The sequence below is a fragment of the Bos indicus genome, chromosome 3, assembly GCF_029378745.1.
Source record: "Bos indicus isolate NIAB-ARS_2022 breed Sahiwal x Tharparkar chromosome 3, NIAB-ARS_B.indTharparkar_mat_pri_1.0, whole genome shotgun sequence".
Taxonomy (NCBI): Eukaryota; Metazoa; Chordata; class Mammalia; order Artiodactyla; family Bovidae; genus Bos; species Bos indicus.
Genome location: NC_091762.1, coordinates 109868029 through 109880841, shown reverse-complemented (window position 1 = coordinate 109880841; position 12813 = coordinate 109868029). Strand labels below are relative to the sequence as shown.

General features: G+C 41.5%; 1 protein-coding gene across 4 annotated transcripts in view; it reads left to right on the top strand.

The window, feature by feature from the left end:
* The first annotated feature begins 681 nt into the window (after positions 1 to 681).
* THRAP3 (thyroid hormone receptor associated protein 3) overlaps positions 682 to 12813 on the top strand; it is a 72534-nt gene continuing 60402 nt past the window's right edge. For 2 of the 4 annotated variants that reach the window (XM_019957834.2, XM_019957830.2), the window contains exon 1: positions 682 to 797. The gene's annotated coding sequence lies outside the window, so the exon portion shown is untranslated. Of the gene's footprint in view, positions 798 to 1224; positions 1402 to 12813 lie in introns of those variants that run through there. The other 2 variants (XM_019957833.2, XM_019957831.2) reach the window with 2 other exon arrangements.

Below are 12813 nucleotides of genomic sequence, written 5' to 3'. Positions count from 1 at the left end.
AGCTTTACAGGACCTCACTCTGTAAAACATTTTTTTGTGCTGCCATTGTTGTGGGAATCGAGACCAGCGGTGGCGGAAACGAGGCTGGAGAGTGCTTTGCCACGGGGCTTCTGGGTCTCCACAGGAATACACTATTACAACAAAAACCAAATTCACTTTTAGTCTTCCTTTCAGGCCACTAGACGCTTTCACGTGCCTGACTTTGTCGCAACCTCACAACAACTTTGTGAGGTAGAAATTACTAGTCTTATTTCACAGGGGAGGAAACTGAGGCTCAGAGAGGGGAGATTTGCTCAAGGTCACGAAGCGAGAAGTGGCACGTTAGAGGACGAAAGCCAGACAAGCAGATTCCCAGCTCAGAGACTTTCCGACGACCAAGGCAGGCCGGGAGTGGGTGGGGCTCAGGGCCTCGCTCCAGGCTGGTTCCAAAATGGTGGGGGCCTTGGCGTCAGCAACGCCCCCGCCCCTTCCGTCCACCTCCCTCCTTCTTCCTCAGGCCACCCAGGCGGGGGGAGGGGATGGAACGGAGAAGCTCACGTGACTGCCGACAAGCTGGCGCGTGACGCAAAGCGGCGGGCCCGGTGTTCGCCTTGCCTTATGGGAAACGTAGTTCTATAGACTGTTAAGTTGGCTAGGAAGGCGGGAGCTAGGACTACATTTCCCAGGAGGCTGCGGGGCGACGCCGAGGCTGCCGCCGTCCGAGAGCGGGGACGCGGGGCGCGCTGTCGGGCGGGGGCGAGATTCGGGCCGGTTGTGCCGTTGCGAGGCTGCAGCTGCGATCGCTGCGGTGGGTCCAGGTGAGTGAGGGACCCTGATGGGAATTAGGGCCGCTCAGTTGACTCCAGCCGTTTCGTCGTTTTTCTTTTCTGCGTGGCCGCTGGCTCAGGGCCTCCAGCAGGCCTGGCGCGGAGTCGCTCCCCCGCGCCTGCCCCCCGGCCTCTTCAGAGAGGGCCCCGCTCGCTCCGGCTCCTCCCCCTCCCCGCCCTTCAGGGCTTCCCCTCGCTCCGGCCTAGCTCTCGACGCTGAGGGCCGCCTTTTCTCCGGAGCAGTTCCTATCTCTGTTTTTCTTTCTTGCAAGAAAGCCTTCCCTTTCTCCATCTCCTTGCTTAATCACTCACCCCTTTAGGGGTGAACCCTATTATTTGGATTTTTCCTGGAACTCTTGAGTCCCCACCCCCCCGCCCCATCTCCACTGGCCTGGATCTGCCCTTTCTTAGGGCGCATGTGGCTGGTACTCAGTGTTGTTACCTCTTCAGTTCTTTTCGGCCTGGTGGCCGGAGGAGGCAGAGTCCAGATTATCAGTCACGGGAACATTTATGCGTCCACTTTCATTTCTTTTGGGCTGGAGGTGAGGTCGACCTGCGTTCCTGTGGTAATTGGCGTGTGTTCCGCTTAAATAAGGTAATTTCCTTCGCCTCCCTTAGCTCCCAAGCGACTTTCATGGGGTGAAGTATCGCAGCAGAAACTGGCGAGTAGCACTCGTGCCCAGAAGTTGGAAGCCATCCGTGTTAGTTGAGTGTTTACCGGGAGGTTGTTAATTGGATTGAAGGAAAAGCCGCAGAGTGTGGTAGAGCCTGGCCTGAGACAGACGATGGGGCTTTCGGTGGCCGCATAACAGAAGGAACCTGGAGCCAGCTGCCTGGGTTCAAGTTTTGGCTCTGCTAGCTTTTGCTTTCTGGTCGAGGGGCTTCTCTTTCAGGTGCCTCAGTTTCCTTCATCTGCAAAATAGCAACGAGTAACAATGATCACTTTATAGGGTTACTGTGAAGATGAAATGAGGTAAATTGAAAACCGCTTAGCTTGTTACCTACTGAGTATTAAGTACTATTATCATCATCTCTTAGGATTTATACGTGTAGGCCCAGAGTGGCGGGACATGTATCACTGTCATTTTGTTTTTCGCTTTCAGGTGGCGCTCCCTTTTCTCATTAGTGCCTATACCGTCTGTTGTAGCCTGTCCTATTATCTAGACAGCCTGTATCATTATGTAGAAGCCTGCTAAAGAGCCAGAGGTGGCTGCTACCGTGAACAACCTGTGGAACAAATTGGGCTTAGTTTGTTCTCTGCTGAAAAGTTTGTGAAGCAGTGGTACGCAGTTTAGCAATATAAAAAACATTTTTTTCCCCCTCCCCTGCAGCCATTTAGGCTTGACTGTATTTTGTAGAAGAGGTGAAGGTTCTGTAAGGAACTGTTTTAACTAAAAGACTTTATATTCAGTACAGTTCCATCTTTTTGTTTTTTAAATCTCCTAGTACCAGTGAAAGATCTCTGGTTTTGCAGACTGATGTTTTTAGTCTGCATACTATGTACAGTCCAGTTTTAGCGGCTGTGGTGGTAATAGTCGTGTTAGCAGCAGCAGTAGTAGTTTTCTAGCATATTTCTTTACTAGCATAGGTAGTCCAGATACTTTTTGAATTTGGCATAGCAAGTGAAATTATGGATTACAGAGCGTCCTGTATTGTAATTGAGAAATTGAAGGGAGGAAGCTTGGAGTATTTCTGAGATTAGCACCGAGGTGAGGTGGGATGAAGCTGACTGAGAGCATAAGACCTAAGATTGATTAATTTTTGTAGAATAGTTAAACTTAACCACTAAGAATCTTGAGGTGTTACCCTGTTTCTCTTGGGCCAAGTGACAACCTAGATTGAAGGAGTATGGTTAATCTTGTTCTTTCTGGTGGGAGGGAAGTTCAAAAGGAAGGGGAAATACACATACCTATGGCTGATTCATGTAGATGTGTGGCAGAAACCGATACAATGTTGTAATTATTTTCCAATTAAAAATAAATTTAAAAATATACTGTGCTCTCAAAGATTAGATTTTGGTGGATTGCTTCACACCCTCATTCTGTAAACGTCTAAGACTGATTCAGTATTTGTTTGATACGATAAATAGTGCTTGAGAACCTGCCATCCACCGGCCCTTCTGCTAGACTCTGGGAGTACAAGGGGATGTGAGGCAGAAGGGGTCTTGCATTTTGGGAACCTACAAGGTAGTGGGGGAAATCACAACAGGTGAGCAGATAAGTTACAAATTGAGAAAAGTGATGTGGAAGTACCATGCAGGGAAATCGGTAGACAGTAAAAAAAGAGAGACCTAAGGGTGGTCAGAGAAATTCTTTTTGGAAAGAATAGGGATATCAAGGCAGGCATTCCAGGTAGAACAGTAAGTGCCAAAACTAGAAGATGGGAAGAGTTTAGTGTGCTTTCGGAACTGAAAAGAGGCCAATTGTGGCTCTTTTCAGTGAGGAGAGTGGTTAAAGAAGAGCTGGAGAGCTTAAGATTGTTTAGGGAAGCCGTGGAAGCCTTCTGATTTACATTTGAAAATCAGTCTTGCGAGGGATGTGGAAACTGGATTATGGGGACCATCAGTTAAGAGGTTATTGTATTGATTTTGCCTGGAGGTGATAGTTGACTGAAGTTGAGAGGGGGAGTGGAAAGAGAAAGTGCGTTGGTGGGAAGAAGCAAAGGGATTCATTATGTTCTTTTAATATTCTCTAGAGAAAGACATTCTTAGTCAGTGGTCCATGGACTCGAAAATTTTTGTGAGGGAGTGCATTTTCTCAAGGGGTCATTGCCTTCCATCATTCATTAGAGTCTGAGTTTAAGAACCAATTCACTGGAGTCTGTAATGCAGGTTTATAACCCATAAAAAAGTAATTGCTCACAGCCTACCAAGAAAGTTAAGAGTCATGGGTACCTGTCTAAAAGATTGACTTTCTCCAGGAACTCTTTTTTGTTGTTGTTGTTTGTTTCAAATCAGAGTTAAATGCCTTGCCGTAGAAAAATCAGCTTTTAGTTTCTTTTTGTCTAGGAGTTAATGGGTTGGTGAACATACTGAGGAAGCTGAACTTAATGAGCTCAGTTTCACAGAAATCCATATTGATTCCTACTATTTTCTTCTGTTGGTTCCCCCCCCTCCCCCCAGTCTTGTTTGTCTTTGGTTGCATTGTGTAGCATGGGTGCATGTGTGCTAAGTTGCTTCAGTCGTGTCCAGCTCTTTGTGACGCTATGGACTGTAGCCTGCCAGGCTCTGTCCATGGGATTCTCCAGGGAGGAAAACTGGAGCAGGTTGCCATGCCCTCCTCCAGGGGATCTTCCAAACCCAGGGATTGAACCCACGCCTCCTGTGTCTCCTGCATTGCAGGTGAATTCTTAACACTGAGCCACAGGCAAAGCCCTGCTGTGCAGCATGTGGGATCTTAATTCCCTAACCAGAGATTGAACCCATGCTCCCTACGTTGGGAGTACACTTACTGGACTGCCAGGGAAGTCCCCTTTTGTATGGAGTTTTGTTTGCAGTTCCTATTTTATTGGTAGAAATGGAACACCTTAGTGTGTGAAGAGTGAGATCGTTTTCTTCTTGGTTTCCTTCTAACGGGTTTCAGATGTATATTCATATATTTTGTAGTGTATTTTTCAGATGATAGTGTGTTATTGGAAACAGGGTGTAAAGTTAGAGCTCTACCACTGAAAGAACCATGTATTTTTCTTTTTATGGCAGAGATTTAAAACTAAAGGCTCATGGACTAAATCCAGTCAGCAGATGTGTTTTGTTTGGCTCATACAGTGTTGTAAATTTGAATTTGTTGTCAACATTAAAAAGCAGGGAGATTTCATGAAAAAAATGTAGATTCAGGCTGCTTTGAAAAATCTGATGTGGCAGCCACGGACCGTGTTTCTGTTTGCAGCAGTCATCTTTTATAGTTGAGGCACCATTAAAATTTTTTTTTTGTCTTGGTGATTTGTTTCTTGTTCCTTCTTTAAAAAAAAGGAAATTTTAGGTAACTTTAGAAGAGGGAGAAGGAACAGTGCTGTGGGAAGGGAGGGCCCAAAATACGAAATTGTTTTGTTTACAAACTGAAGAAACCCAAGAGTTTTTAGAAAAGACGTTGATCTGCCCCCTGCCCATGCCTTTTTAGCTGGCACATGTGCAGTGTCCTCATTTTTGTTCTGCCTGATTTGCTTTTTAGCATCTGGAATGCAGTAACTGCACAGCTTGGCTTGTTGCAGAAGACAGCCAAGTGAAGAGAAGTTGCTGAATGTCTAATTAGAAAACTTTTGGCTCCTGTTTTGAGGCAAAAGTGTGTGTGTGTGTGTTTAATATGTGCATTTATGAAGTCTATCACTTGGCTTTCAGTAATCTGTGTTTTTTGGAGAGGTTAATAACTCAGTTTTCTTTTTCTCTATTTTAATAAAAAGGGCAGGATACATAAATGATTGATAGAGGAAGTCATAGAGTGCATTGTGAAGCTACCCTAGAGATTTCTTCACTGCAGGACTCTGCATTATATTAGGGCTTCCCAGAAGATGGTCCCCTTGTATCTGAAGGATGTGTTCTAGAGTCTTGACTAAAACCTTTGGCTCCCAGACTATGGGCTATCAGAAAAAAACTTTAAATGAAGACTCAGGAAGTTGGTCAGGTGCCAGAATGGGGTTGTTCAGTAAAAGACAAGAATGGACAAATTTTTTAATAGAAAAAATTATTGTTTCAGATGTGATAAAGTGTGGCTGCATAGCATGCAGGATATGGGATCTTAGTTCCCTGACAGGGATCGAACCCACACCTCCTGCAGTGGAAGTGCAGAGTCTTAACTACGGGACCACTAAGGAAGTCCCTTTTTGGCAGTTTTGATGTCTCTTTGTATGCATGTTTCCCATTGGAAAAGGTTCTGATAGAGGCTTTCTTTGATGACCCTGTCAATAATAGTACTCTGCTCATCAAACACTATCCAACCTTCATCATTACTATTGAACATTATATTATTTATTTTTCATCTACTGTATCTTTACCTCTTTAGGTAGTGAAGCAGGGATTTGTTTGATTCACTGCTGAATCCCCACACCAAGACATTCTCTGTTAAATAGAAGAGGCTTAGTAAATATTGAGAAAGAGGATGAGTTAAAATGGGAATAAATAGATGGCTGACTGGGAGCCTCTGGAAGTGCTCCCACTATCAAGTTCTAGCTTACTCAGATTATGTTACTGTGTATGGTGATAGGTGAGGAGATTGCAAAGGGGCAAAAGGGTACTTCATGGAATGATGAAAGTATTCTTTCATTGAGTTGGGGTGGTGTTTATTTTGTGGTGGTATATTTTGTCAAAACTCACTGAACTGTACCCTTAAAATGTGTACATGTATTGTACATGAGTTGTAAAGGTGATTTATAAAAATTTGTATTCAAAACTCATCGTATAAAGGCTGTTCTGTAAAACTGAATTAACTATCAGTAGGTTGTGATAATGATTTTTTTCCTTGAATTTTTGGTAAAGTTAGCCAAGTATAGATTGGACAGGAGGTACCTCAGGCGTTAACGAGAGAAAGAGGCTGAGCTGAGCATGCTCTGAATAGCCCACCCCCATTTTAGAGGTGCTGAGTTGATATTTTGTACTTTGGGGTTCTGCTTGCCAGTTCTCTGTTACAAAGATAAAATCCATCGAGTTCCCTGAAGCTCTCTTAGCCCTACTCCAGGGTTTAGTTAAGCAAGGTGCAGCCTGCAAACCCTTGGTGGGGCAGGTAGTCGTCTTCAGTTTTGTTTCCCTGCTTACAGATAGCTTCTTGTTGATAAAAATTGACATTGCAGAAATGTGTAATGTAGAAAGAGAAAGTTTACTTCAGTGCCATTTATTTAGGCTAGTGGTTACAGTTTCCATATATTTCTGAATAGTTAAGGTAAACATAAGGGATGTGGAGGAAGTAGAGATAAACGTCTTTGGTTTTATTATGAAAGCTTATGCTTAAAGCCTTACTTCAGATGGACTTAAATTGCAAGTGTATTGTTTGTGATATTCCTCTCGTTTTCCTGAGAAATTGGAAGGTGATATGTTGATTCTTCGGTTGATGGTGAATGCTTTGTCTTTGTTCACAATGTAGAGCTTAGCTTACCTCTTCTCTTCCTTTATTTCTGTATCGGCCTCATTTGTCAATGTGACCTTTTTTGTCTTACTTGTCACATTTGGGCTTATTTGTCACATTCGACCTTTTACCTTTAGCAAGCATGGATTGTTTCATTATTCAACCAGCGAGGGGATTCTAGTGGACTTGAATGTAGTGTCATGTGAAATGGCAGCAGAGAATGAGGAAGAAAATGTATTTGATTGTTGGCTTATTTTCTTTTTTGCTGTGGAGGCTGTTTAGTATTGAAGGATACATACAGGATGAAAGTAGTTTGGTAAGGAATATTTTCTATTCCACTTATAGCAGAATATTTTCGGCTGCAATGTTCATTGAATAGGGCATGCTCATAGAGGTAGGTGATCTCTGGTACCTAGCGCCTTGGTTTTATCAGATGAATGTATGATAAATGGAAGTCCTTGATTCTTATTATAAGTTTCTTTTGTGGAGAAGGAAATGGCAACCCACTCCTCCAGTATCTTGCCTGGAAAATCCCATGGACGGAGGAGTCTGGTAGGCTGCAGTCCATGGGGTCGCAAATAGTTGGACACGACTGGGTGACTTCATTTTTTTTTTTTTTTTTTCATTTTTATTTATTAAACTGGGACTGGGGCAGGGTGCTTAACCCTTCATTATCTGTTCAGTTTCAAATGAAAATGGAAATCTCTTATTTACCTCCAACAAGGATTATTGTGATGGCTAGATGGTTAGCCCAGTGCCAGAGCAAATAGTAGGGTTCAATAAGTTAACTTTATTATATATAGAAGATGGATTTCTTGTTAGCTGTTTGGAAAAAACTTAAACTTGAAAGAGTAGTGAGAACCACCCAGAGCCCTCAGCTGATAGCCTATGGTAAGTGCTGAATGTATGATGAAGTTAGTGTTTCAGGATGGTGCAGGAAGGATGACTCAATTATTCAATAAAAATTTCTGGAACAATTGGCTAACCATTTTGAAAATTACATTATTTTGACAAAATAAATTACATGAAAATAAGAGGTACAGATTAAATAAATCAACAAGGAGATACCATTTTTTCCCCTCAGATTTCTGTCTTGATAAACAATATGATAATTATTGTTGGGGATGTGGGGAAATGGACATTTCTCAAGTACTGCTGGTAGCAATGTAAGTTGCTGTAGCCTTTCAGGAGAACAGCAGAATGTATCTGTACTTTTAGGAATATATCTTAAGGAAATAATTGGACACATCCTTAAAGATGAGGATAATGATTGCAGTGTTATTTAAGTGAAAAATTAAAAGCAACCTAAATGTACAACACCAGGGAACTGCTTACATTTTAGTATGTTTATACAGTGGAATTCTAAGTAAAACAAGAGAGGTAGATTCAGTTCAGTTCAGTCGCTGAGTCGTGTCCGACTCTTTGCGACCCCATGAATCACAGCACGCCAGTCCTCCCTGTCCATCGCCAACTCCCGGAGTTCACTCACACTCATGTCCATCGAGTCAGTGATGCCATCCAGACATCTCATCCTTTGTCATCCCCTTCTCCTCCTGCCCCCAATCCCTCCCAGCATCAGCGTCTTTTCCGAGTCAGCTCTTCACATGAGGTGGCCAAAGTACTGGAGTTTTAGCTTCAGCATCATTCCTTCCAAAGAAATCCCAGGGCTGATCTCCTTCAGAATGGACTGGTTGGATCTTCTTGCAGTCCAAGGGACTCTTAAGAGTCTTCTCCAACACCACAGTTCAAAAGCATCTATTCTTCATCGCTCAGCTTTCTTCAGAGTCCAAGTCTCACATCCATACGTGACCACTGGAAAAACCATAGCCTTGCCTAGACGGACCTTTGTTGGCAAAGTAATGTCTCTGTTTTTCAATATGCTATCTAGGTTGGTCATAACTTTTCTTCCAAGGAGTAAGCGTCTTTTCATTTCATGGCTGCAGTCACCATCTGCCGTGATTTTGGAGCCCCCAAAAATAAAGTCTGACACTGTTTCCACTGTTTGCCCATCTATTTCCCATGAAGTGATGGGACCGGATGCCATGATCTTCGTTTTCTGAATGTTGAGTTTTAAGCCAACTTTTTCACTCTCCATTTTCACTTTCATCAAGAGGCTTTTTAGTTTCTGTTCACTTTCTGCCATAAGGGTGGTGTCATCTGCATATCTGAGGTTATTGATATTTCTCCTGGCAATCTTGATTGCAGCTTGTGCTTCTTCCAGCCCAGCATTTCTCATGATGTACTCTGCATATAAGTTATGTAAGCATGTAGATTGGAGAACCATATTTGTTGACATAATACCATGTGTAGAAAAATGCCCAGAACTGAAACTTTTGTTCTGTTTCCTCCTTAGTCAGTGTTTGTTTTTAAGTATGTAGTGAGCTTTAGAATTCTTTTGGAAAAAAGTGATCTGTGGTCTACATCTGCACAGTCCATTTTGGTAGCCAGTAGCCACATGTGGCTAGCTAACTTTGAGTTAATTAAAATTAAATAGTATGGTTTTCATAGTAGCCGTGTTTTGGGTCATCAACAGCAGCAGAGTAGCATAGATATGGAATATTTTCCTCGTCTCAGAAAGTTCTGTTGGGGAGCCTTGATTTCTTTTGTTTTTTTCATGTTTTTCTCAGCATTACTTCTGCATAAGATAGTTGGGGCCTTAGAGTAGTTGCAGTTCTTTCTCTTTATAGATTTTACAGAGAGTTTTGGGCTTTGGCTGTCTTTTATGCATCACCAATTTCATAATATTTAAACATTCTTTACTTCTTAGCCCACATGGGTTTGTTTAGAATGCAGAGGGAATACTATCTTTTAAACCTATTAAAGTTTCTGTTCCTCACTTAAAAAAAAAAGAGATGCTGATTGGGCTCTGCCGGGTGTTGGCTGTGGCGCTCGGGGTCTTCGCTCTTCATGGTGGTATGCAGGATCTCTTAGTTTTGGCGTGTGGGGTCTAGTTCTCTGAGCAGGGCTGGAACCCCAGCCCCCTGCGTTGGGAGCCTGGCGTTTTCGTCTTAGCCACTGGACCACTAGGGAAGTCCCTTTTCTTTACTTCAAAAACAACTAATCAGCAACTGGAATTGACATTGATTTTTTTTTTTTTACTTTTAAAATCTTTTTTGTTTTTTTTTTTTAGCTGTATTTATTTGGCTGCTTTGGGTCTTAGTTGCATCATGCAGGATCTTTTGTTGAGGCACACAGACTCTAGTTGTGGCTGGTGGGCTTAGTTGGACTACTTTTGTCAAATTAATTCTGTGACCATATAATTTACCTTTTTGAACCAGGATGCTATTGAGAGAGGGGATGCTATTAACACACTGCAACAGCAAGTGTAAACTGACTGTCTTAAGCAAACCTGGATATAAGGTCAACCTAAATATTAAGAATTTTTATATGTTGAGTTTTTTTCTAACTAAATGCTTTTTTAAACACTTTACATGTATTATCTCATTTAACCGTATACTTTACAAGGTAAGTGAAGGATTTCTTGTTTTATAGATGACAAAGTTGAATCATAAGAGATTAATTTAGGGAGAGAAGATTTGAACCTAGGTCTGACTCTAAACTTCCACTCTTGGCAGCTGCTGTATTGCTCAGAGTAAGGGTCCAAGGAGAAGATTCCGCAGTAAATTAGGAGAGTCCTCACTCAGACAGTAAAGCGTCTGCCTGCAGTGCCGGAGACCGGGGTTCAGTCCCTGGGTCAGGAAGATCCCCTGGAGAAGGAAATGGCATCCCACTTCAGTATTCTTGCCTGGAGAATTCCATAGGAGGAGGAACCTGAACTACAGTCTGTGGGGTCGCAAAGAGTCAGACATGACTGAGAGACTTTCACTTTCACTTCACATAAGAAAACATCCATTTTGTTTTTGTCAGGCTTATTAGATCCAGAGTTAAATATTTAAATTTATTTTCAAGAATAAATGGACATGAATCCACAAGCTGATACAGGCTTTTTCATTTGCCTTGCTGCAAATAAAATGACAAAATGTGTTTTGGAATAGATAATACTTGCCTAGCTTTTTAAAAACAATTTTATTTCTGTTTTGGCCATGCCTTGTGACTTGTGGAATTTTAGTTCCCCAACCAGGTATTGAACCTGGGCCTCTGGCAGTGAGAGGGCAGAGTCCTAATCACTGGGCTGCCAAGGAATTCCTTTGCCTAGTTTTTTGTATCTTTCTTTAAAATGAAAATATGCTTTCCTTCCTACCTTCTTTCGAGGGAATTACAGTATGTATATTTTGACATTAATATAAAGAATGCATGAAAAATTACATAATTCAGTATCTTATGCAACTTAGCATAGTCAGATACCATCATTTCTTTTATTGCTAAATGGTTATTAAATGGTTTGGATATGTAAAAGTTATGAAAATTCTGTCTCATGTAAGTTTAGGCACAGATGGAGTTAGGTTAGTGCTGTTTCGACAGTTGAGTGAACAGTGTTAGCTGAGTACTAAAAATTCTGAAATGTAATTGTTTTGAATGCTGTTTGAGTTTAGCCGTTGTATTATTAAACTCTTGGTTCAGAAGCAGTAGATCCAAAATTTATTAAAAGAATGATATAAAGTCTTACTGAACTATTGCAAGTGCTTTGTCATATCATTTATGATCTTTTAAAAATATATTTGAAATGTCTTCTCTTTGAGAGAAGGCAGGTTTTTTTTTTTTTAACAAAAATTATGTATCTGACTGTTTCGGGTCTAGTTGCACGTGGAGTCTCCGTTGCGGTGCTAGGTCTCTGTTGCAGTGCGCAGGCTCAGCAGTTGGGGCTCAGGGCTTAGTTGCATCACAGCCTGTGGGATCTTAATTCCCTGACCAGGAATTGAACCTGAGTTCCCTGCATTGGAAGGCAGATTCTTAACTGCTGGACCCCAGGGAAGTTCTGAGAGAAGGCAACTTAATGAAAAAAGTATTAACATGGTTAGCCCAAAGAGTGGCTTCCTGATGAAATCTGATAACCTGCTCTGACCATTAATTTTCATACATGAGCCATGAATGTGAGTGAAAGATTAATTTTGAGGTTGTTGACTAAGGTATTGTTGTGGTTTTTAGGAGATAAAGATTTTATGTGCTGGTCAAAAGTATACGTTAGCTATAACTTGTATTACATACATGTATACACATATGTACGTGTGTGTGTGTATATATATATATATTACACAGTATATATACATATATATATTACACAGTATATATATGTAATATACAGTATTAGAGTAATGTGTTATTCCATCTGGAATTTTGACCTTCCTCTTCTCACCTGATTTTATCATGATAACTAACCTAGAACTTTGAAGCTTCAAACAAGAAGTAGGAGGTGCTTTCTAAGGAGACCTTTGGTTTCCTTGTTCCGTATTAAATATCACTTGCAAGGCTGTAGGTATATGGACTTTGTTTTCGGTATTCATCTTCCTGCTGTTACTTCTTTGTGTGTAGGAAAACATTGTTCAGATAAAACCTTTTGGATGCATTATGTGTATAAAACTCAGCTTTACATATAGTAACTCTTGAATAATCTAGTTGCCTGTAGAAAATATTCACAACTTTTTCTTGAGTATATTTCTTTTTTTTTTGGTTGAGCTGCATGCAGGATCTTAGTTCTGCAACCAGGGACTGAACCCATGCTCCCTGCGTTTAGGAATCTTAATCACTCAGAGTCTTAACCACTAGGCCAGCAGGAAAGTCTCTTGGCTATATATTTCTTGATACAAGTTATATAGCATTTAGTGTGATTTTTTTTTTTCCTTCTCCCTGAGTAGTCAGCACCTGAAATGGACCTAATGTGGGATTAAACAAAATCCTAGGGATTTAGCCTGATCTCTGTTTTGCATTGGACAGATATTTGTGTATCAGCTTAGTTTTTTTGAAGGTGATTCTGGAAATGGAAATATCTTTAAGGATTTAATTTGTTGTTTGGTGGTGGTTATGTAAGCATGTTACTGGGGGGAAAGGAAGGAGCCTTA